Below are 24,253 nucleotides of genomic sequence, written 5' to 3' on the forward strand. Positions count from 1 at the left end.
TCCTCCCACCTTGGGACCATTATTTTGTTCTTTTTGCTTTTTTTCTGCTGGTCCCTGGCTCTCAAATAGCCGGACTAACTCTGTGATACAACAGATAAATAATTTGGTAGCAAAACCTACTCAGATACATTATCATGAGTTAGCTATGGAGGACCACGAGACTCAAAATGAGGTTGTTACTTTATACAGGGTGTTTCCAAAACCCATCTCCACCCAACCTAAAAGGGGGAACTTCTGCCCCTAGACTAAGCAGAGAGGGGCCACGCAGAACTTCTTCTGTCAGGCGATCTGAATTCTTGCTTAGGCTGTGAGGTTAAGCACTGCAAGCAAATATCAATAAAAGATAAAAATATCTATCTGGGTTCCCTGAGAGACAAGCCTGACTGCATAGGGGTTGATGTCAAAAGTATCCTCTCTCCAGGAAAAAGACATCGGGACGGGTATGGCCCTCATGCCTCACTGGACAACGACTGGGGGACTGGAGCCATTACAAGGTCCCCTTCATATAATGGAGGTCAGGCCTCTATCCCCACCTTCGCAAGTTTAGAATTGCCACGGCCCTTCTATACTTAGAGAAGGGAGGAGATGTCAGGGGCAGCCCTGCTTACACACTGAAGGCCTAAAATCAGCCATAGGCCTAAAATCAGCAATAGGCTTGTCATACATGTATACTAACACCAAGTCTTGGGTCTCAGTGGAAAAACATTGAAACAGATGGCTATAAGCTAATGTAAACAGGCAGCTTTTGTGGAAATTTACAAGCCTGAGTAGTCATAGACCTTGTAAATAGGTAGCCTGGGCTGACAATACCAACTTAGATAAGGACAAGCGAGTCATAGGCAGAGTCATAGTGACTTGTCCCCTGAACCTTCACCCAGCCGATACCCAGTTCTGATGATATCTGTATTCCCCCTGATCACCCATACTCCAGTGTCATTCCCTTCCGCACATCCTGCCTTTCTGTGTTTATAACCCCTGTGTGAATGAATTATGATTTGAGAAAAAATAAATTATAAAAAAAGGAAAACAATAATTTACTGAGAAGACTGGATTAATACTATATATGACATTGAAAATACAGCTTATTTATAGACTTATGGTGATCCCTAAATGCTTACAGAGATGCAAAAAGCTAAGATTAAAATAATTATTTGAATATATTGAAATACAAAGAACCAAATATATTTCTTTTTATTATATTTTAGTAAGTTTGAGTTTATTAGGTTTTATAAAGACTATTCAAAAGCTGCCCAACCTTTATTTCATGAGTGGATCAATTCTTACCTAAGGTATAATTTGAATTTTAATGATCAAAATCCAACATAGTTATGGCTTTAAATTTTATTTATTTATTTATTTATTTATTTATTTATTTATTTAGTCTACAGTGGTATCCAGGATTCTGAGCTTTGAGTAATGCTGTCTCCACCATGTGGAATCCATGAGTTGTTGTATTGGTAGCTGATAGAGTTCTATTAATTTTCTGTTCAATATAAAGACTGGAGAAGTTAGCTTCTATTAACTGAGGACACTGATGTTTCAGATCTGAGAATAGAACTTTTTTCCATGTTTCTGTGACTAGACTTGCACATTACTTCATTTCTATGAACTGAATTTCATCTGTGTTCCTCTATAATTGAAACCAGCAATTTTTGTTAGCTTGTATTTTGCAACACTGAAGATTAATATTTTCTTTCTGGTTCTTCTATCTTCCATGAGAAGATATGTTCTGTAATGCAAAAATGGAAAAATTCTTACTTTTCTTCAGCTTTCCAGACCCAAGCAGCCTGTCTTTCTACCTTCTGAGCCTTGCTCAACCAATATGACAAAATAGTCACATTGTAATCTCAAATGTCCACAGAACACTTACAGAAATGTTCAAAGTCCTTAGTGATTAGAAAAATGCAAAGCAAAATGACCCTGAAATTCTGTCTTATACCAATCAGAATGGCTAAGATCAAAACCTCAGGTGACAGAAGATGTTGGTAAGGATGTGGAGAAAAAGTAATACTCCTCCATTGATGGTAGGATTGTAAACTAATACAACTGCTCTCGAAATTAATCTGGAGGTTCCTCAGAAAATTGGAAATAGATCTATCTGAAGACCCAGCTACATTACTCTTGGGCATATACCCAAAAGATGCTCCATCATACTACAGGATCACATGATCCACTATGTTTGTATGGGCCTTATCTTTGATAACCAGAAGCTGGAAACAACCCAGATATCTCACAATGGAAAAATGAATATAGAAAATGTGGCTAATTTACACAATGGAATACTATCCAGCTACTAAGAATGAAAATGTCATGAGTTTTGCAGGCAAAAGGATGAAACTAGAAAATAACACCCTGAGTAAGGTAACACAGACCCAAAAGGACATGGTATGTCCTCACTAATAAGTGTATATTAGCCAAAAAAGCAAAGAATATCTTGGATATAATCCACAGAACTCAAGTTAACAAGAAGGGCCTAAATTAGGATGCTTCAACCCTACATGGCAGAGAAAAGAAAACAACCATAGGAGACAGAGGAGGGAGGAATCTGGGTAGGAGAAGGGAGGGGAGGATAAAATGGGAACATGATTACATATGGGTGGGGAGAGACAGGGAAAAAAGCACTGAAAGCCAGTAAAATGAATAGAAATATGCAACCTTGTCAGGTAGGAGATCTGGAAATACTCTAGAAATTACCAGAGAACTGGGAGGTTAGAAACTCTCAATACTCAAAGGAAGGGACCTTAGACGAAATGTCCAACAGTGGGAGAGGTAACTCAGAGTATACCTCCTATAAAAAGACAGGACATCAGGGCAGAGATGGCAGCCTACAGTCAAAACCCAATCCAGAATTATTCCTGTCTAAAAGAAATACAGGACAAAAATGGAGAAGAGAATGAGGAAAAGAAGATCCAGTGATGGCCCAAATTGGGATCCACCTCAAGGGGGTGTTCCAATGCCTGACACTACTACTAATGTTATGGTGTACTTACAGACAAGAACCTAGGATGGTTGTCCTCTGAGAGGCTGAACAAGCAGCTGACTGAGAAGGATGCATATACTTACACCACTCATTGGACTGAAGTTGGGTATTCCTGTGGCTGGAATAGGGAAAGGCTAGAAGAAGTTGAGGATGGGCACTACCCTGTAGGAAGACCAGTAGTCTTAACTAACCTGGTCTGCTGAGCTCTTTCAGACTGTGTCACCAACCAGCACACACCATATATACATATGCCTCCATATATAAAACAGCCACCACAAATACAACAAATACAGCAGAGGACTGGCTAGTCTGGCTTCAGAGGGGAAAGACATGCTTAACCCTCTAGAAACTTGAAACCTCAGGGAATGGGAAAGCCTGGCGAGTGGTGACATTCTCTTAGAGAAAAGGGGGAGGAGGAATGGCATGAGGAACTGTCAGAGGGCAGACCAGCAGGGGGAGCAATAACTGGATTTAAAAAAAATGAAAGTGAGGGCAGACCAGGAGGGGTGCAATAACTGGATTGTTAAAAATTAAAATAAAATGAATGTAACTATTTTGAAAATTATTATGCCAGGTTTTGTACAGTTGATTGGGCTCATTCCTGTGATCCAAGTGTCTATGTTGAAATGATATAATATTGGATCAGAATGCTTCAAAACGGTTAACAAATCTCATCCTATACAATAGTAAGTAATTAGCATAAGACTTTACTGAATAATAAATAGACTTGAATGGAACATAATATAGGAATCAAAACTTAGTTATATCAATGTTAGTATTTTGTTATCTTTCTGAAAAAATCATACAATGAGAATTTTAAAAATTAATATACCTACTTTCTTAGTGATATAAGCCAGTACTCAATATTTTAAATTTCACCACATAAATTTCAAATTATATTTTCATAATTTAACACTTCCATGTCCATAACATTTCTACTATACATAGAATAAAGGGGAGAGAGACTTAAAAGAATGTATGTGTTGATCCTAATATATAAAGATTTACTGAAAGTCCTAAAAAAAGATGTTTGTCTTATTATTGAAAGTATGTTAAAAATCATTACAAGCAATAAACTTGATGGCAATAAACCTACTTGACTCAAAAGAAACTGAAAATGAATGTGTCTCCCTTTGACATATATACTGAAAATTGTACTTACAAATGACATATACAGACTTCCTATATGATTTTTTTAATTAATGTATACATTTACATTAAATGTTACCCCTTCCTAGCCCTCCTCCATCTACCAATGCTATTTTTATGACACAGTTCCTTTACTTAAGAGGCAGCAACAGCCTGAAATTGATACTCTTCAAAGTTTCTTAATAACTTTTTATACAAATTTGATTTTCTTACTGCAAAACGCTTTGTTCCTCTGGCTTTCCACATCCTTCAATATATTCATGAAGTCATTCATGCCTTCCATGTGTTCATCATACTCAGTTCTCAGTTTTTCCCCATTATATACTGTATTCATTGGTGGATTCCAGTAAAAAAAGAAAAAAAATCTCTTCAAGTACAGCTAGAAGCATACTAATGTCTGACTTCCTAAGATGTCAGAAGGATAGCTAGAGACTGTCTGTGAACATTATAATGAGAAACAAAATGAGGTTCAAACAGCAAATTTTGAATTATTGTATTGTTGTTATAAAAATAAGGATGCAGAAGAAAAATGGAAAATCTGGGAGTGAATTGCCAGAGATGAGGACACAAACAGTGCAGGAACTCTGGAGAACAAGTGAATTAGAATGTAGTGACCCCTGTGGGGTTTTATGTTAAATATTTAGGTAAGATAGAGATACACAAGTAGAGATACATGCAAGTCTCCTCTCTGCATAGCATTCTGTAAAGACTATTATTATCATTATCATCAGTATTATTATAAGTGTTTTGTCTTCACGTATGACTATGCACTACATGTATGCCTAGTGATTATGGAGATTAAAAGAGTGTCCCAGAATAAGAGTTACAGATGGTTGTCAGCAACCTTGTGGGTGCTAAGTCTAGAACTTGTGTTCTGAAAAGCTGACAGTGTTCATAAGAGTTGAATCATCTCTACAGAACCGAAATTATTTAAGTTTAGAATATCATGGTTGAGCATGGCAGAATCAGATAGATATACAGATAAAAACTGCATAAAGCTTATCTATAGCTCATTTTTCTACCATAATTATCATACATGTAAAGTAAAATAAACATTATAACTTGATTATTTTCACACATGAGATTTCTCTTTATTAAATAGTTTTAAAGCATTTATAATACACAAAATGCTGGAATTTGTAAATGTAATTTTTAATCTGCTTGACGTAATAATCTTTCAGAGGCTTACTGGTAAATAAGTTCACCCTTTCTCTTTTGTTCTGAACTCTGGCTGGCTGGTTCAACTCAACTGCTCTGGCTCAAATGCCTCTCCAAGCTGACTGATCCAATCTGGCTTCTCTCAGCTTCTCATGAATTGTTTTGCTTGGAGGCAAACAACCTCCAGCAATTTGTGCTAATCTTTTGGCTCCTTTCTACTCTTTGGCTTCAGCTGACTCTATTGACCTGCACTGAACTGCATGAAATCATGAGCAAACTCAAGTCCACTGTACTTCACCCACTGCGCTGAAAACCAACTCACTGACCAAACTGACTGTGTATATAACTGGATCATACAGCCCTAGAAGGTCTTTAGATGTGATCAGTACAGCCATGTTTCTGACTTAAAATTCCTTTAGCATATTTGTTTCCTAAAAAAACAAGTGTGTGCATGTGTGTGTGTGTGTGTGTGTGTGTGTGTGTGTGTATGTGTCTGGTATATACACATATTCCTTGTGGAAATAAAACCCCAGCAAGTCCATAAAATTTTACTTGAGGACAAAATTCTTATGGTTTCCCAGCCCTAGACATAGAATACTGTATAACTTATAAATGCTGAGAATGAGAGATATGGACTTCTCCATGGACTAACTTCCCTATTGGTTATCTTATACTGAGTGGCCATTGGTATGTTGGTTTGTTTTTCTTTCATTTTTAAAAGAAATTCAATCTCTTTTTCAGCACTTCTCCCATTCAATTTTACTAGGACAATGTAAACACCGAAGCAGGGTACCTCATTTTATCCATACTATGGTAAATGTTGTGGTTGATGATACTTTTCAGAGTGTATTGAAGTATATATGTTAACTATATGCTCATATTTATCAAAGTATTTCTATGGGAAACTTCAATTTTCAAAGTTTGAGACATGTAGTTTCCCTGCAAAGTTACATATTAATATTTAGGAAACAATGACAATCTGAACGTGCCGAGTCATTTTGCATATGCTGTTTCTTAACCATTCCCTTTATAAGATCTATTTTTAAATACTTCTAAGCAATGTTTCATTTGTTTGAGTTATTGAAACTTTTACTTTCTGCCACCTAGAACAATTTCCTACTGTAGGATATTTCTGTTCCCTTCAAGTGGCATGTATTTGGCTTTATTTGTTCTATTCCATGGGGTGGGAAAGCAATCTGAAGACCAGCGAGCAGTGAAGTCTATTGTGTGTAGTTATGAGTTCTTCATTTTCAGTGCTGCCAAGCCTGTTTCATTGGTTTTGCTTTCTGTTATTGTTCTCCTGGTATTTCCAGCTTGGTTTTAGCTCATCCCTCTTGGATATTTCTAAAAGAGTTAGACATTAAATTAAATGCTGTATATTTCCTTCCACATAGAGTTCACCATGGGATCATAGCCAACTTTCATATTTTAAGTTTGATTTTAGCCATCAGTAGTCTTAGAACATTAGTAGGCAAGACATTAAAATATTTGAACCTTTATTAGAATATTTAATATTTAGTACTATTTATATTTTGATCATTTCTAAGAAATCAAACCTGATATTAAACACAAATAATTGACTGGTTAGACTTTTGTAAAGTGTAAGCTGTGTTTTCCTTGTCTCACTTTAAAGAAGATAAAATTAAAGTCATGGTAAAAATAAGAAAAATTGTTTATTTCCATTCCTGTCAGCCTACACTTTAAAAGAATCAGCTTTTTTGTTGTTGTTTTTTACAATTTCATCCCATATATTCTAGAATTCTCAATTTGATTTCTGAAGTTTTTTGCGGAAGCCTGTGTATCCCGCCTTTCTTTTTCCCTCTTACTTCTCTTACAATAATAAATATTTGACTATCTAAAAAAATAAAGACAAAAGTGGTATTCATAAATAATCCAAAATACTGAGTAGGACATGTTGGTGCTACAAAATAATTTAATACTAATTTATAATCAGATTATGATTCTATTTTGAGAACAGTTATAAACAGAAAGTGAAATCATCTCTTGTTTTCAAAAGAAGGCATGATTTTCCAAATCTTTTTGCAGCATCAAATAAAACAATATTTACATCAGACTGTGGAACAAATATCTACACAAAGAATCAAGTCTGTCCTGTAGATCTGCCTCTATTAGATAAATATTTTGTGTAATCAGTTCCACTGCTTTGACTGTGGATTTCTATTAATGCAAATATCAAGCTGGGTCATGAATAATATTATGTTGCTTTATTTAATAAAGCTAAATATATATTCTATCCCAGCTGACTACTGAACCAAATTATGGGCCAGTTAAAATCACCATGACAGGCCAAAAAAAAATAATATAAGCAGATCATTCCTAAATAGTACAAAATTATAAAATATATTTAATATTAGATGCTGATAATAGACTCCTTTGAAAGAGAGGAAACATCAAGGACCAAAACGCATATGCTTGTATTTATTTTGATTTGTTTTCAGAATCTTGATTTTCAGCTCAAATTTACTTCTTCACATTATGCATTCTCTGATTCCTAAATGAAGAGACAGTCACCACGGTGCCAAATAATGTTCCTTGATAAGTCCTTGGCAGTTGTGTTTTTAAATACATATAAATACATTTCCAGTCTTTCAAGAAAATCTTAAAATATTTTAAAGTTTTCTAATACTCATCATGTAATGAATGGATGTTTGCTAGGGAAGACAAAATTAAATGATTTTGTCTCTTGTAGCTACCTTTACATATATAATACATTCTGAGACTATACTGAAATGCTATAGTATGTTTTCTCCCTTCTTTTTACATTCCTAAGTTAAAATCATTACAAATTCTTCTTCTAGCTTAATAGCTGAAAGAAAGTAGAAGAGTATATATATAATTGTTTTTAAATTTAAAGCTACTAAATAGAAACAATGTTTATCAGCCATCTAGTGATGCTCTTTTTACGAGATGGCTTAATCTTGCTGTGACATGGAGCTCTACCTTGAAAACTGATATTTTGAAGTCAGTTTTCTTTCAAATTCATGGCCTCTTTTAAGTTAAGTGTTGATGTATATATCTCTATCTGTATCTCTATCTGTATCTCTATCTGTATCTCTATATCTCTCTCTATCTCTCTCTATCTCTATCTATCTATATGTCTATATCTAATCTATCGTCTTTATATCTATATCTAATCTCTCGATATCTATATCTGTAAATATATAAATTTAGCCCAATCAGTCGATATAATATTATTTGGTGTGTATTTCCAGGGCTGATCATTTGTTATGGGATAAGCAATAAGTGTGCTCTTCCCTGAGAAAGACAATTTGTCCCACACTCAGTATCCCTTATTTGCCTGAACTACTTTGTATAAGGTTGAGGCTTTGTGGGTTTTTCCTGTCCACTGGTCATGACTATGATTGTTTGCCTTGTTCAGTCTAAGTTCAGGCAGTCTTGTTGCTGAAACTTTATATGTGTTGCATCTGACATTCCTGGGAGACAGAAACTCACAGCAAACTTTTGATTCTCTGGCTCTTAGAATCTTTTCAACTCCCTCTGTTCCTCAATATTCTCTGAGGCTTAGGTACAGATGATGTCTTGCAGATATTTCCATTGGGATTGAGCTTCATAATTTGACATTTGATTGATTGTGGCTTTCTGTAATGGTATCTCTCTGTTCTAAAGAGAGCTTTCCTTGTTATATGGTTAAGGACTACATTTATCTGTGGATATAAGCAGAGATATTTAGAATGTATTTATGCATTGTTTTGGTTTAATAAAGTGAATATTATTGGATCTCCTCCAAGATCCATAGCTATTCTCTCTCTCTCTCTCTCTCTCTCTCTCTCTCTCTCTCTCTCTCTGTCTGTCTCTGTCTCTCGTTAATTTCTATGTTCCCAGTATCATGCCTCGCTATTTCCAATGTATGTGTGCTACTAGAAAAAAACAAGAAAACTATAATGGTCTAAATTTCCTTTTTATGTTATCTGACATTGGAACCTTTGAAAATATTTTTTTTAAATATTTAAATTGGTCATTCAAGAAAACCAGCTATCTGAGAGCCTCTATTGACCCATAGAAAGTTAGAAATAACAGCAATTGTCTATAATTCCAATGCATCTATGGGGAGATGGAAGCAAAATTAAGAAAATATTCAGAAGCTTATGACACATGTAGGCTGGCATATACAAAATGAAGAAATCAATAAAACAACAAAAATTACCACCAACATAGAAGCAGGCAAACATTGAGCCACATCTTTAAAAGGTAAAAGGCACATAGTAACACTGGAGGTTGTTATTTCACCTCCAAATCATGTCATGCCATCCACTTGTACACCCACAGTCCCCTCCTTCACCTCCACCTCTCGCACGCACATTGCTGTTTTTTATTTGCTCGTTTATTTGTAGGTTTTTTATGAGCGCTAGACTAGGAGATTCATCTTAACTCATTTTTTCTGACTAACTCATAGTGCTGGGAGGTATTATGTACATATTTTAGGTAGAATTTCTATTGCTGTGAAGGGACACCATGACCACAGCAATCTTATAAAGGAAGGTATTTAATTGAAGATTGCTTATAGGTTCAGTATATTGCCATCATGGCAAGAAGCATGGTTGTATGCAGACAGACATACTGTTGGAGAAGTAGCTGAGAGTTCTACATCTGGATTTACAGGCATTAAGAAGAGCAACACTACTTAGATTCAGCATCTGAAACCTGAAAATCTACCATCAGTGACACACTTCCTCCAACAATGCCACAGCTAACCCAAGAAGGCCACACCTCCCAATAATCCCAATCACTATGTCTGTAGCAATCATTTTTATTCAAACCACCACAGTACACTACCAAAATTGAAAAGCAGTCATTAATCTAACCTACATGTAAACTAGAATAGTTATAATAATGATTGACGTGAAACAAATAGGCACATTGCTGAAACTCAGACACAAATGTTAGGGAAATGTTTAATAACCATTTTCAGATTTGATTTAAGACTTAATCCATGAAATAGACCAATATTAGCCCTGTTAAGGAGACCAAGAAGACATCACTATATAGGACATAGAGAAATTATAACTATTTTCTAAATGGGGAGATTATATATATATATATATATATATATATATATATATATATATATATATATGACTGTAAATTTTCAAATAATGTAACTGTCCAAGAAAGAAGGAGTTGCTGTCATTATGACTTATTATGGAAGCACTGATCCATTATCAAAAAGTCTCCCTGTGATTATTAAAATAAAGATTTCAGAGAAGCTACAATATTTTTTAATTTGATACAAATAGAAATTGCACTTAAATTCACCATGGAATACAAACATATATTACAAGGACATATTATTACAGATAAACTTAACTTTACTTATTTGTTCTTTATAAACTAATACTGAGACTACAGTTATAACAGTCTCTAATGGTCTCTCATTGGTGTTATTTAAAGAAAGCAAAATCAGATGATTTTGTGCCCTTAGAGAAAAATGGACACTTAAAACAAAGCTATAGTTCCAAATACAAATGAAAATGAGAATGTGTGAATTAATCTTTTAAAGATAAGTACAAATCCTGCTTTAATCTGTTAATGATGTAGAAAGGAAGGAGATCCTTCTCTGAAAACAAGCCAAGTAAAGATAGTCTAGACCCACTCTATGACATGTAAACCAACCTGGAGTTTGTTATTACTCATCCCAGAAAAACGAATACAATGTAAGCAGGCCAATATTTCATTCTGACCTAAAAGATGTGTTTTTAATATCCTATTGATATTTACTGCCTTTTCCTTTGTACAACAAGATTTAAACCATGATTATTACATGATAAGCACTATCTATATGATTTTACATATTCTTCAAAACCTATTAGGTATATAAAAATTATTAGTTTTGTTTCATAAAATGATAGAATAGAAGCTCATAGATTTCTAGAGGCTTAATAAATAACCCTGAAAGTCCAAACATTATACTCTGGACCCAGATATAGGGTTGATATAGGACTGTGTGATTAGGGATCAAAGCTGTCAATGCTGTTTCCCTGTTAGATTAGTACCAAAGCATGCATAGTGTAACATGATCAAAATAGGTGTTCTGTAGAGGGAAATACAGTAAGGACTCAGCTTTATGGACCAGATGGCCTTTGTCACAGTTAGTGAAACTTCTAGAAATTGAAAGGAGCTAGTAAAAAAAAAAAAAAAAAGAGATACAGCTCTTCCATTAAAGCTTTACTTTAAAAGCAAGCAACTAACTTGATTTGATCAGTGGGGTAAGTTTGTTGAACATTACATCATTTTGTAAAATATTCAGTTTCATGAACAGCCAACTAAAAATTATTTTAAACAGTAAACTGAAAATATATTATTCAAACTGCATATGTTCTGTTCTGAAGCCATTTTTTAAGTCCTTCCTCAATGGTAGGTCAGAAATAATCTCAGCTTAAGCAGTATCTTCTCAGTAAATCCAAAGGTATAAGGGGCATCAACTTCTGAATTTCTCTTTATTAATATTTCTATATTTAGTTATACATATGATACAATTGTATGAATCCAATATTTATCTTTTAAGATTTCAAATTATATAATCAAGTAACATGTTATTATTGGGTATGGTCTAAGAAATAGATACAAAATACATATATAAAACCTAGGAGTCATGTGTCACAATAGACTAACCATTTACTAGTCAAAAAATAACTCAATAATGCTTACCAAAGGCTTATTTTTCAAATCAAGGAGAATTTTTTAAAATATTTAATGATATTAGTGCCACTTTCAACCCAGAATTGAAATATTTCGAGAAGTGTTAATGTGAAAGAACTAACAAAAGTAGGTCCAGTTAAAGCTGCTCTGAGATCTAAATTTATGTCCATCTTAGTCATATATAAACTTATTTATAAATGTATATGCATAGGGAAGTACCTGTAAAATAGCTACATATATTCATCAATGATACCTGTAGATGTAAAGATTCTGATTATATTAACAAGTATAACAGATGATTTTATTTCATCAATATAGTTATACTTAATTTCACTATACTTTTTAAATAAAATATTTCAAATTGCCCAGTTATTGAATTTGCAGTTAAAGTTACAATGTTAAAATAGAATTTATGTTAGTGAATTTGACACATTAAAGTTCATAATGCCTATAATAGAAAAGGTTGACGTGTGTATGAGAGAGCACATGTGTGTATATACCTCATACAGAAAGTTTCCACTGTGTCTCTTTCTGTTGCCTCCTTTCATAATTTTGTTCTAATTTGAAACACTTAGTTACTTAATGATATAGAACATGTTTAATTAAGTGCTTAATGTGATTCTTTGATAGATTAGCAAACCTAAAAAAGGTAAGAACAACATTATTTCAGTCCCTTGGTGTATTCTTAAGCACTACTGTAATGTATGAGATGCAGAAATAACTTAGTAAATAAATTTCAGCAGATTAATTGATCACTGTCCCCATTAGTTAAAACACAGATGGAAGAAAAAGTGTGCCAACAAATTGTTTGTACAAATAATCTTCTACAGGTTGATACTTTAGTTTCTGGGGTAATTTTTATTTTATCTCCTAAAGGTGTCTAATTTGTCATTCTTTAAGGAAGTACACCAAAGAAGACAAAGTGTCTGTGTGCATCCTGTACTCTGCCAAAGAGACAATCAGTCTGCACTGCTGCCAGCTGAGATTCCAGTTCAGAAAATACTCGGTTGAGCTTCTGATAAAGTATAACAGAGATCACCACTCTAGGTTACTAGATCAATATTTTTTTTATATTTGTACAGTATGCAGTTACACTTGCAAGCAATACTTTCATACCTCCATCTAATTTTAATCTTATAAGAATAGGATATGGGAAAAGATGCTGGTAACCTTTTCCATTGCTTGAACATGGAATTCAGTATGAGAAGAATTAAGATAGGTAATCTCAGGTTTCATACATCTGAGCTCGTTGTTAAGGTCATCAGATAACGTCACTCCATGATATAACAGGTATTGTGATGTGCACAAGTTCCTAAGATATGTGACTCAGCAGCCTAATCATACTTATCCAGTCACTCATCATAGCAGAAGGACAGAATCATGGGAAAATCCAGCCTCCATATACTGTTATGTTGTAGTAATCATATGAGTAACATTCTCATTGTTGTATATATATGAATATATATGCATATATGTAATACATATGTATTAATATATTATAAAATAACAAGCATTGCAGCCAGATAGGTGTTGACTATTTTTCCTGCACTGGGACAAATTAATATCTGTGGATACATATGAAAATGGCACTGTAACATAATTGTTTTGTTTTCAGGAAGCACATCATATTTGTTACTGAAGGTAATTAGAACCAGTACCACTTTCCTTTCCCTCGTAGTACTATATAATATCCACTCAATTTATAGAAGATAGATCTCTTCCAAGTTATTCATTTCAATTCTTATGTTAGTTTGTTGGGGCAGTATAAAGTGAAATTTTTCTCTTACACTTAAAAAATAGGGAATGGCTAACACATTTTTTTTCCAGTGACAGGAAAAAGTTGTTTTGTAGGATATCTTTACTTTTCAACTCTCTCTATCTGAGACCTGATCAAAAAGGGAGAACAGACATCTTGCAACTATGGATGTTACAGCAATGTACTAAGGGTGAGTGAGCAATAATGCAATCTCCCAACACTCCTTCTCTGCTACTGTCATCTACCTTCTTTACAAAATGTTAAGGAGATAAGTCCTTTAACTCATTGAAATTTCCTTTGTATCTATGAAAATTTTTATTTAAAAAAGTTAATTAATGTTATTCAGTTCATTTAAAAGGTTCCTCCATCCATCCTATATGATATTGCTATAGTAACATTTGTGTAAGAGCAGTAAATAAACAATGTAGTAAGTATTCTCATTAACTTAGTATTGAGTTGATGGCTGGTTGTAGTAAGGTTAACTTTTGGTTAGAGAGTAAATTAGTCTCTTTATGTGAGGGTTCAATGTCTGATTACTTGACTACTTTCAATTTGTAACTTGATAAGTGGATGGCAGGTCAAACATGGATCTAAGGGCTGAATCTCACATTATATAATTAAATATTTACAATAAACATGTGAAGTAAGTATTGGGTATTATAAAAAAAATAGAAAGAGAAACCAGGGATATGTTTGATAGAGGCGTGATATGGTGTATGGGGAGAAGTTGGGGGCGGGGAGGGAGAGGTATACCTCTGTGAACCCATGCTGAGGCATCCCTTCCCCCTGAGGTATCAGCCACAGGGTATAGTATAGAATAGAGTTAATTTAGGGCATGGGAAGGGGCATTAGGAAGGCAATAGAGACAGAGAAAGAGAGAGAGTGAGGGAGAGAGGGAGGGGGACAGAGAGACAGAGACACAGACAGAGACAGACAGAGACAGAGACAAAGACTGACAGAGAAAGACAGAGAGAGATAGAGACAGAGAGACAGAGACAGAAGACATGGGGAGAGCGGGAAGGGGAAGAATGGGAAAAGAAGGAGCAGAGAGGGAAGAGGGTAAGAGAGTAAGAGAGCAAGAGAGGAGGGGGCAACCAGCCCCATTTATAGTGAGTCAGGCATAGTTGGCTGTTGCCAGGTAACTGTGGGGTTGATCCTAGAAGAAATGCTAACAGTAAGGACATCTACTAGCACATTTTATACATAGGAAAAGAAAGAAAGGCTTAGAGAGATTCAGAATCTTCCTGGAAACACAGGCATCCCAACCAGAGCAACATAGTATTAATTATATTCTCTTTTCTACTTATATTTACAATTATTCTATCATAATACCTTAATGTTACACACACAATCTATGATCACTGTTTACTTTTAATTCAAAACAGTTCTGGTAGCATAATAAGAATTCCTCTGAAGGGTTGGGATGTTTATTTGGGTGCTATTTATTTAAATGCTCAAAAAACTCTCTCACCTGCAAGACAGGCCACCTTGTTACTCATATTAATTTTCTTTGGCTATGTGTTAGCGACTCAAAGAAAATGATTCTCTATACAGTATATTTTTGAGGTCTTTTATAATGCAGCATATTCCAAATGTGTCCTTGACAATTTTTCAGAAATATTCTTGATGACTGATACTATTAGTTAACAAAAACAAAAGGCCCAATTTAGCCCTGTTTTAACCTTAGGAATGAAGTTACTCCAACCTCTATTGAAAACTACACAATTTTAGATTTCTCAATTTGGTCTTTTAAAAACTAACAGCCAGCTGTGATGGCGCTTGCCACTAATCCCAATAAATGGGAGGCTGAGGGAGGAGGATCTGTGTGAGTTCAAGACCAGTCTGGACAGCATGAGTGACTTCTAGGACTCAATGAGCTATATAGTAAAACCCTGTTTCATAAAAAATAAAAACGAAGAAAATCTTTTATGTTAATATACAGAATAGCATTTCAGTTTTCTTCTTTTAGCATCTGGACTACCCACGATCTAAGATGTATTTCTGTGGATGTAGAGTCTAAAATGTCACCACATGCTGAGTCAAGTAATAACACATAATAATAACTGCTGTGAAGGTTGTTACCCTGTCAGCTCTATTTTTATTTCATTTAAAAAATAATAATTTCAGTGCCCATTGCTGTGCCTCTGAGTACGTCTATAAATCAAAACCATATTTTACATTTTTTAAAAGAGTAAATATCAACATCCTGATCATTTAGAGCTCAAGAGTCAGTCCAAATGATTGCATAGTCTGGTAGCAAAGAAGACAGTGATTTGTAACTGGCTGAGAGCTGATGTGGGTTTGGGTGAAGAGCCGGTATAGAAGCACAAGGATGTGAGGAGCTTTAGAGTTTATCTGAGTTCAAGTTTCATGATATTGAATTAGTATTTCTTCCTCCACCGCAATATAAAAGTGCATAAAATATTAATGTGAAATAACTGTCTACTTAGTATTTACTTTTATTGTGCACATGTAATCATGTCTTAACAGCAACTTCAGTGTGATCTTGAATAAAGTATTTCTGCAGTTTTCTTGAGACATTTCTGCTTTTTAAAGTTTTCATTCAAAACAAGGGGAATGTAATTGTTTCCCTGGTGTTTTTAAGTTGCAATGAAGTAGTGTTCCCAAAAATGTGAAGTCCTGTTTCTGAACTCTTTGATCTATGTTTTTCATTGTGGAACTCTCGCTCTGCCTCTTCCTTCCATTCTCCCCAATCTGTTTGTGTTTGTATAATGTTTTAGGTAAACCCACAGTGGACAGAATTTATCTGACTGTAGAAAAATGATCACTATTCAAAAATATTTGTGATTCTACTGAACCAAAGGGGCAAGTTTAATTCCAATGATATTTTCTATGATGTTACTGAGGTCAGAGAGATAAGAGTATGTCTGCCATCTCAGTTGATACTCTTCCCCACACAGATGCTTCTTTGTATCTGACAGGACAGTAGATGCTCCCCATTCTGTCTTTTTCCTCCTTCTTACAATTCATATTATTTGTGGAGCTATGATCAGCATATAGTCATAACAATATCTTAGCATCATATCTTTTACCATTTGGAATAATCTTTAAAGAAAATATTTCTATCAATAAACATTTATTTATTTCTCAACGTCTCAGGTCAAATACTACATTATATAATCTCAAAATAGCACTGATGATTTCATCTAAAACCTGAGAGATACATTTTTGTTTTACATTTATTCAATAATTATTTGTCTGTCAGTATAGATTATAAACTCAAATAGAAAATATATTGGGTTTCTTGTGTATACATAATCCCAGCACCGATTTCAAATTTGGTTCATTGGAAGTGGGAAGAGAATATTATTGAATAAACAATTGAATGAATCAGTTAAAGGGAAATTGAATGAACAAAAAATTTCAGGGAGAAAATTTGGGTGGATTGCTGACAATACATTCAGCTACCTGAAAGAGCTCAATCCTAACTGCCTCTATGTATGTTTACACATGTGAATGCATACAATTATACATGCATTTATATATGTTTGTAGGTTAAGAGGATCAAGATAAATGGGGGGAAATGAGCTCTCAAATGCAAGTGGAATCTAACTATATGAGCTTATATTTGAAGCACTCAACAAGATAGGTTTGCATTAGTGAGGATGCCTCAGTCACACTTAGAAGGGAGAAGAAACCAACCACAAAGGGGATGGGCGGGAGGTACCTCGAAGGGAAAGTAGACAGGATCGGGGGAGAAGAGGGGAACATGATTCGATATCAGGTCGGGGGAAAGGACTGACGTCCTGAGGGCCAGCAGATAGAATGGAAACAGATAATTTCTGGAGGTAGGAGGTTGGAAGGACTATCCAGAATGTTTCAGAGTCCAAGAAGGTGAGAGATCTCAAGATTCAAAAGGAGGGACCGTAGATGAAATGCCCTACAGTGGGGAGAGGAAACTTGTAGAGCCCACCTCAAGCAGAAAACCAAGACATTGAGTGAGGAATAGAGTTGCTATCCTACAGTCAAAATTATGATCCATAATTGTTCCTGTCTGAAAGAACTGAAAGAATGGAAATGGAGAGGAGCCTGAGGAAAAGAAGGTCCAGTAACAGGCCCAAAGTAGAATCCAACTCAAGGGGAAGCCCCAAGGCCTAACACTATTACTGAGGCTATGGAGTGCTCACAAAAAGGGACCTATCATGTCTGCCCTGCAAAAGACCCAACAAGCAACTGAAAGAGTCAGATACAGATATTTGCACCCAACTAATGGACCGAAGCTGCTAACTCCTGTGGTTGAATTAGGGAAAAGTTAGAAGAAGCTGAGGAGGAGTGCAACCCTGTAGGAGGACCAGCAGTCTCAATTAACCTGGATGCCTGAGATCTCTCAGACACTGGACCACTAACCAGGCAACATACACCAACTGATATGAGGCCGCCAACACATATACAAGATAGGACTGCCGGGTCCGGCTTCAGTCAGAGATGTACCTAACGCTCAAGAGACCGGAGGACCCAGGAATTTTAGAGGTCTGTTGAAGTTGGGGTGAGTAGTGGAGACATCCTCGTGGAGACAGGGTGGGGGGGGGCAGCGAGAACATGTGGGATGTGGAACAGTCAGAGGGTGGACTGGGAGGAGAATAAAATCTAGAGTGTAGTAGTAATAATAACAACAACAACAACAACAACAATAAAAGAAACATGCTGCACCTCTAAGAGCTATGGTGAGGTATATGAGAGGTGAAATTTGGAGTCAAGAACAAAATAAATACATACAAAACTGCCAATACCTTTCAGGAAGAACATATGGTGAGAGATGGCTAGTCAAATTTGAGAACTACAGAAATACTTTCTTCAAATTACAGAGAATTTGCTGTGAAGACATGATTACATGTGCAGAAAGATTCTGTTGGTGAAGTGCCAGTGAATATGCAAGTAGATCATAAGCAGGGGTCATATGTGACAAAGAAGAACCACTGGTGAAGAGTTCCATAGTATGCAAAGGATCTAGGATTTGGAAAGACCAGTGGGGGGGGGGGGTTCCCAGAATTATAATTGTACATTCATTAAAGAGATAGCCATGTACATGAATCAGCTTTTGAGTGAAAAATATTCCCCAAATCAATCATTGACTGCAGAAGCTTTAGAGACTATTGCTTTAGGACAGACAGTTCCAGAAGATGAGCAATTATGGATATTATTATATTATCTTTTCTATAACAGGATATCTGACTTGTGAAGTTTCTTAGCCACATGTGAAGTCTTTTTGCAGAGCGTAAAGAACCCCCTTAAAATGCATATTTACAATAAAAGACCTCCACAAAATGGTAAGTGTTGTATGAAATTCTCAGTATTTGAAGTTCAAATAACATAATTTATAACTACATATGGAACCTTTGTAGTTATTCAATCTATAGTATTTCACATTTGTAACTTAAAGATACTTTTTAGTATGTTTAAATGTGTGTTTATTCATTACAAGAGTGATATGATGTCATTTGGGATATAATTTAGATGCTCTGAAACTTTGTTTCATAAAGTAGAAAGATATATAAGATTGTTAAAATTAATGGCCTGTGTAAATTTTATTTATAAAATATATCAAAATTTAAAATTTCCTTTGCAAAGTGAAGATATTAAAAATTATGGATATATTTGTTTATAGCTAGAAAAATAAAAATATAGGAAACCAAAATTATATAGAACAAGACACAGTTTTATTTTTAAAGGGCTTCAGGAGGCCTAAATTACTTTTAAAACCTAAGAAAAATATTCTTCTATATTTATCCTATTGTCCCTTCTCATCTTGTCAGGGACACATTATGTAATTTTGTACCTTGTCAACCTGGTCCTCAGTTATGAAACAGAAAGAAATGACTTCTGGAGACCTGCTTGCTTTTTTTTTTTCATATTTAGTCATAGACACTAGCCCATGATGAATAGCACCCACATTAAGAATAGGACTTTCCACTAAATTTACAGAGTCTAGGACTTCCTTTCCCAGGTATATCTAGTTCCTGTTAAGGTGACAATAAACTTTAACCATCAGATAGAATGTGACACAATTAGTAGAAAAACAACTCTTAGACAGAGAGAGAATATGGAGATTCACTTATCCTTTTACTTTATTAACACATACACACGTGTGTGTGTGTGTGTGTGTGTGTGTGTGTGTGTGTGTGTGTGTGATACTGAGTTCATGTTTCTTATTTGTGTGTATATGATGTCAAGGTTGATCACTGTGCAGTGGATTAACTGTGTTATGGGTGCTTATCCTTAGAGAAGGCTAATTCTTCTTGAAGGAGTCAATCATTACTTGTAGTACTTTGTTTAGAGGTATTGCTCTGGTAAGGTTTCCTCTTCCACATCAACATATCCACTGCTATTGCTATTTTCTGGTCTTTTTATGCACACATTTCGGGGATATCCTACAGCAGACTTCCTGGTATGCTGGTTTAGCTCCTAAGGTTCCAGAAAATGCTGGGAAAGCTGTGCAATCCTCTCCAGCTCTAACACCAGTGAACCACAACAGTAACCAGCATGGAAAGATGTACATAAAGGTGAAGAAAGGCATTCGAACAGTACCAACTATCAGCAGCCTAATTTTACTAAAGGCCCATCAACAGAAAGGAAAACATGCCTGAAACTGGAAACCTAGCCAACTTACCTGAGATAGTGAAGTAATGAATCTCAGAAAATAATCTTCTAAACTTCCCCTCATGAAAGTTCTTTTTAGAGCAAATGGAGAACATCACAGTAAATCACAACAGGGTATAATGCAGAGATTAAAGGAGTAAGGGGAGCCTGGACCTAAGAGATAGATGTGTTTTTAATCACAAATTTTGCAATGAATATCACTGAAGAAGCAGAAGCTAAAGAATTTTGAATAAATTACATTGGAAGGGCAACAGACAGAATTGAGAAGTAGGAACAATGTTACTCTTGGACTAGTTTTCATAAGTATGTGACATGGAGTTAGGCACTCAGCATGTGGATGCAAAGTGGGACTCTAGAATATTTATACTATGAAGGGTTTAGCTCAATGCAAAGTTTATACGGGAACATAATTTGTTCGATACCCATGCAATAAAAAGAACTTTGATCAAGACTGAAATTGAATACAATTTGCATAATTCTATTTGTACATATTAATTATACAAAGTAAGGGGTGTTATCAACATTTTCATAATACCACCTCCTGTTGTGTCAAAAGACTTCTCCTGGGGAGACTCAACCCTTATTTACTGATTCCAGAAGTGTTGAGCAAGACTGACCAAATAGGGATTACACAAAAGTCCAACTTGGTGAACGATAAATTTTATTGGAGTAACTTACAAGAAAATGAGTGAGTGGTTACTTATAGGAGCAGAACTGACTCAAAGGCAGCTGCATTACCAAAGCCCGTCCCATCCTTGGTGACAGCTCACAACAGCTAGGAACCCATAGCACTTTGAAGGCACTTGAACAGGCTGGAGAATATCCTTTTCAAGTGACTCAATTTGTCTTAACATCTTCTAGGCAACTTTCCTCATTTCTTTCGGCCAAGCAGCCAGTCTGGCCTCTGAGTTTTCTTTGCAGCATGGCTTCTCTGAGAGTAACCCTTAACAGCCACACTTGCTTACTCTGAGAGGAAAAAATTAGTGAGTCTGATCAATTTCCAAAACTCTCTGAAGGTATTTTGAGTTTTTAATCTTTCTCTTAAGGGGCTTTCCTGAGAGATAGAATGTTTCATTCTCAGAGGAAACTACTAAACAATAAAACTACTATGACATTTTCCCACTTTCAAATTTTGGTTTTCATTATTAAACTTAAAATACCCCTTTCTCTTTCCTTGTAATTTTTTTAACATATATTTTTATTATCTTGAGTTTAATGTAACTACATAATGTCCTATTATTTTTTTCTTCTCCCAAATCCTACCATATATCCTTCAATATACTCTTCATCTCTTAAATCATGGCCTCACTTTTTAAATTGTTGATATATGGAAATATGTTGATATATATATATATATATATATATATATATATATATATATATATATTGTGTGATAAAAAATATCTCCTTTCTCAGTATGTATATTATACTATATACATATTAAGTTACTATAAATAGAAGTTTTTTTGGATTAGCAATAGGAATTTCAGTTATCTATAAGATAAAGGATAAATATTTAGACTGCATTTAAGAATGGAGCTGGTTGACTGTATTGGACATGACCAATTATCCCCCAAGCTCTATGCCCTAACTAACCCCGGTAGGTATGTAGATTTTTGTGTAGCAGGCATGGTTATCCTTTGGTTGAGTTGTTGGTTACTAACATGGTATTCGTGTAAATAATGCACTCTTAGATTAATAGCACTATTCATCAGAGAAGCTATACTCTTGACATTTTTATCTTCTTTTTAAAGCATTTATATGTGAAGAAAGAGAACCCGATATATCTCTATTTCTGAATCTGCTTTTTTAATTAACATGATCTTCAATTTCAACAATTTCTCCTGCCAATGTCATAATTTGATCTGAATGCATGTACATTAGTCAACTATTTATGTATACTCTATAATTTATTCCATAACTTTATGATGAACATCTGTGTGTATTTTATGGTGTTTCTACAGTTAATCCAACCATTTATGTAACTGAACATGATGTTATAATTGTTTTATTGTGAACAAGAAAATGAACAAAAAACTTTTAAAGTTGAGGGTACTTTCATACAAAACTGGGGAAGATCTAAATATTGTCAGATTAAAAATATTTGATTTCTCTTTTTAAATTAGGTTGGCCCTCTATATTTTATTTTCTCATTTCCATGCATTCTGTACATGTATTCTCTAAAGAATTTTCACCCAGATAACTCTATAATATATTGTTATTGAGTTTTTGTTTTTCTTTGTTTTACTTTACTTTGCTTTAGAAATAAAGTTGAGCTGAGAAAAAAAAACTACTTTAGAACACAGCTGAAAAAGCCACACTACAAATACATAAGTGTCCACCCAACTCAAAAGGTGAATGATATGTGTTACTCTGAAGTTGTGCAAGAAAGAGAAGTCTGAAGTTACAGAGAGGATATAGACATATATTTAATCTAAATATATTCCTGAAACATTCTCTCAGGGAAATTCTAGCTATTAAATCTCTAGTTACACTGTGCAATTGAGCAAAACTTGAAGTGAATGAGTGCAAGAACCGAGAATTATAATTTCTTTCCTTCTGAGAATATAATTGCCCCCAGTGTGCTATATTCTGCACAGTTGAACTATGGGTAGAAAAAAGACTAGATGAGTAGCAAACTTTTGGCTAATATTATTGTATTAGTTTTCAGTATTAATTCATATTTCTGTTTTCAGCCATTTGTTGAAATTTAAATTTCAAGTATATTAAATCTTTTACACTAACATTTTATAAAATATTTTTTAAATGTCGTAATGCTAGACATTTTGGGAATATAGGAAAGGCACATGTGATAAGATAACATGTTCTCTGTTTACCATTCAAAAGCTTCTTTCACATATATCCAAATAATTAAATGTTTGACAAGTTCTGGATGAAAAGAAACCTAAATCAATGCCACATGTGTAAAAAAAAGACATAGCTTTAAGGAATAATGATATATCAACTAAAAAACAGATAATGTATAAATGTATTATACATATAACATATATATGAATATATGACATATATATATATATATATATATATATATATATATATACACGTATATATGACAGATTATGTATGTGTTAAGTTTTTCTTAGGGATTTTGATTTTTATTAATATAAAACAATGATACTATCATATTAAATAATACCAACAATAATACTGCCACATTAAATTTTGTGGTAACAACACTGCTTTTTCCAAACTCTATTCCTGCTTCTCTTCTGTGCCTCAGCTCACAGCTAGGTTGCATGTTTAATTCCTTAGTGATTTTTTTTCCAACTGCCAGGTCCTATTATACTGTCAAGTATTCTGTTTTAAGATAACTGGAAATGTTAGCATCCTTTTTGTATGCTTTTTTTTTGATAAAATTACCCAAAACCCTCTATTAAAGTAATAGACTCAGAAGATTTGGGAAAGAAAATAGGTTATTAGGAAATTGGATTAACATGCAAGTGTATACTAGTGGACAGAAAATAGTTTGGCTAGGATAATGTTTATAATATCTAAGTTTCTCTATTTCCTTCACTGACTCAAGTGATGATTTGAAAAGGGAGCACATGAATGACTCCCACGTTAAACCATAATAGTTTGTGTGGGAAAAGAGAAAGCAAAGGATACAAATTATTTTTCAATAGAAACAAGAAAAATATTAATAGCAATGAAGAAATTGATATTTATTGCTATTTTCATCACTGGTATTCTAGTGTTATACATCAATAAAGAAGACAGAAAAAGTTTTAGCATTTTGCAACTCACATTTGATAAGTGCTTTGAGTTCCTATCTAAATATTTATTAAGCTATTTCATACTATTTAAAATTGTTTGTTTTTCTAGCTGTTAATAGCTTTGGATTGTTGACAAAATTAAATAGGACCTAAGGGTATTATTACATTCTACTATGGAGT

This window comes from Grammomys surdaster, unplaced genomic scaffold, assembly GCF_004785775.1.
Source record: "Grammomys surdaster isolate TR1022 unplaced genomic scaffold, NIH_TR_1.0 225, whole genome shotgun sequence".
NCBI classification, from domain to species: Eukaryota; Metazoa; Chordata; class Mammalia; order Rodentia; family Muridae; genus Grammomys; species Grammomys surdaster.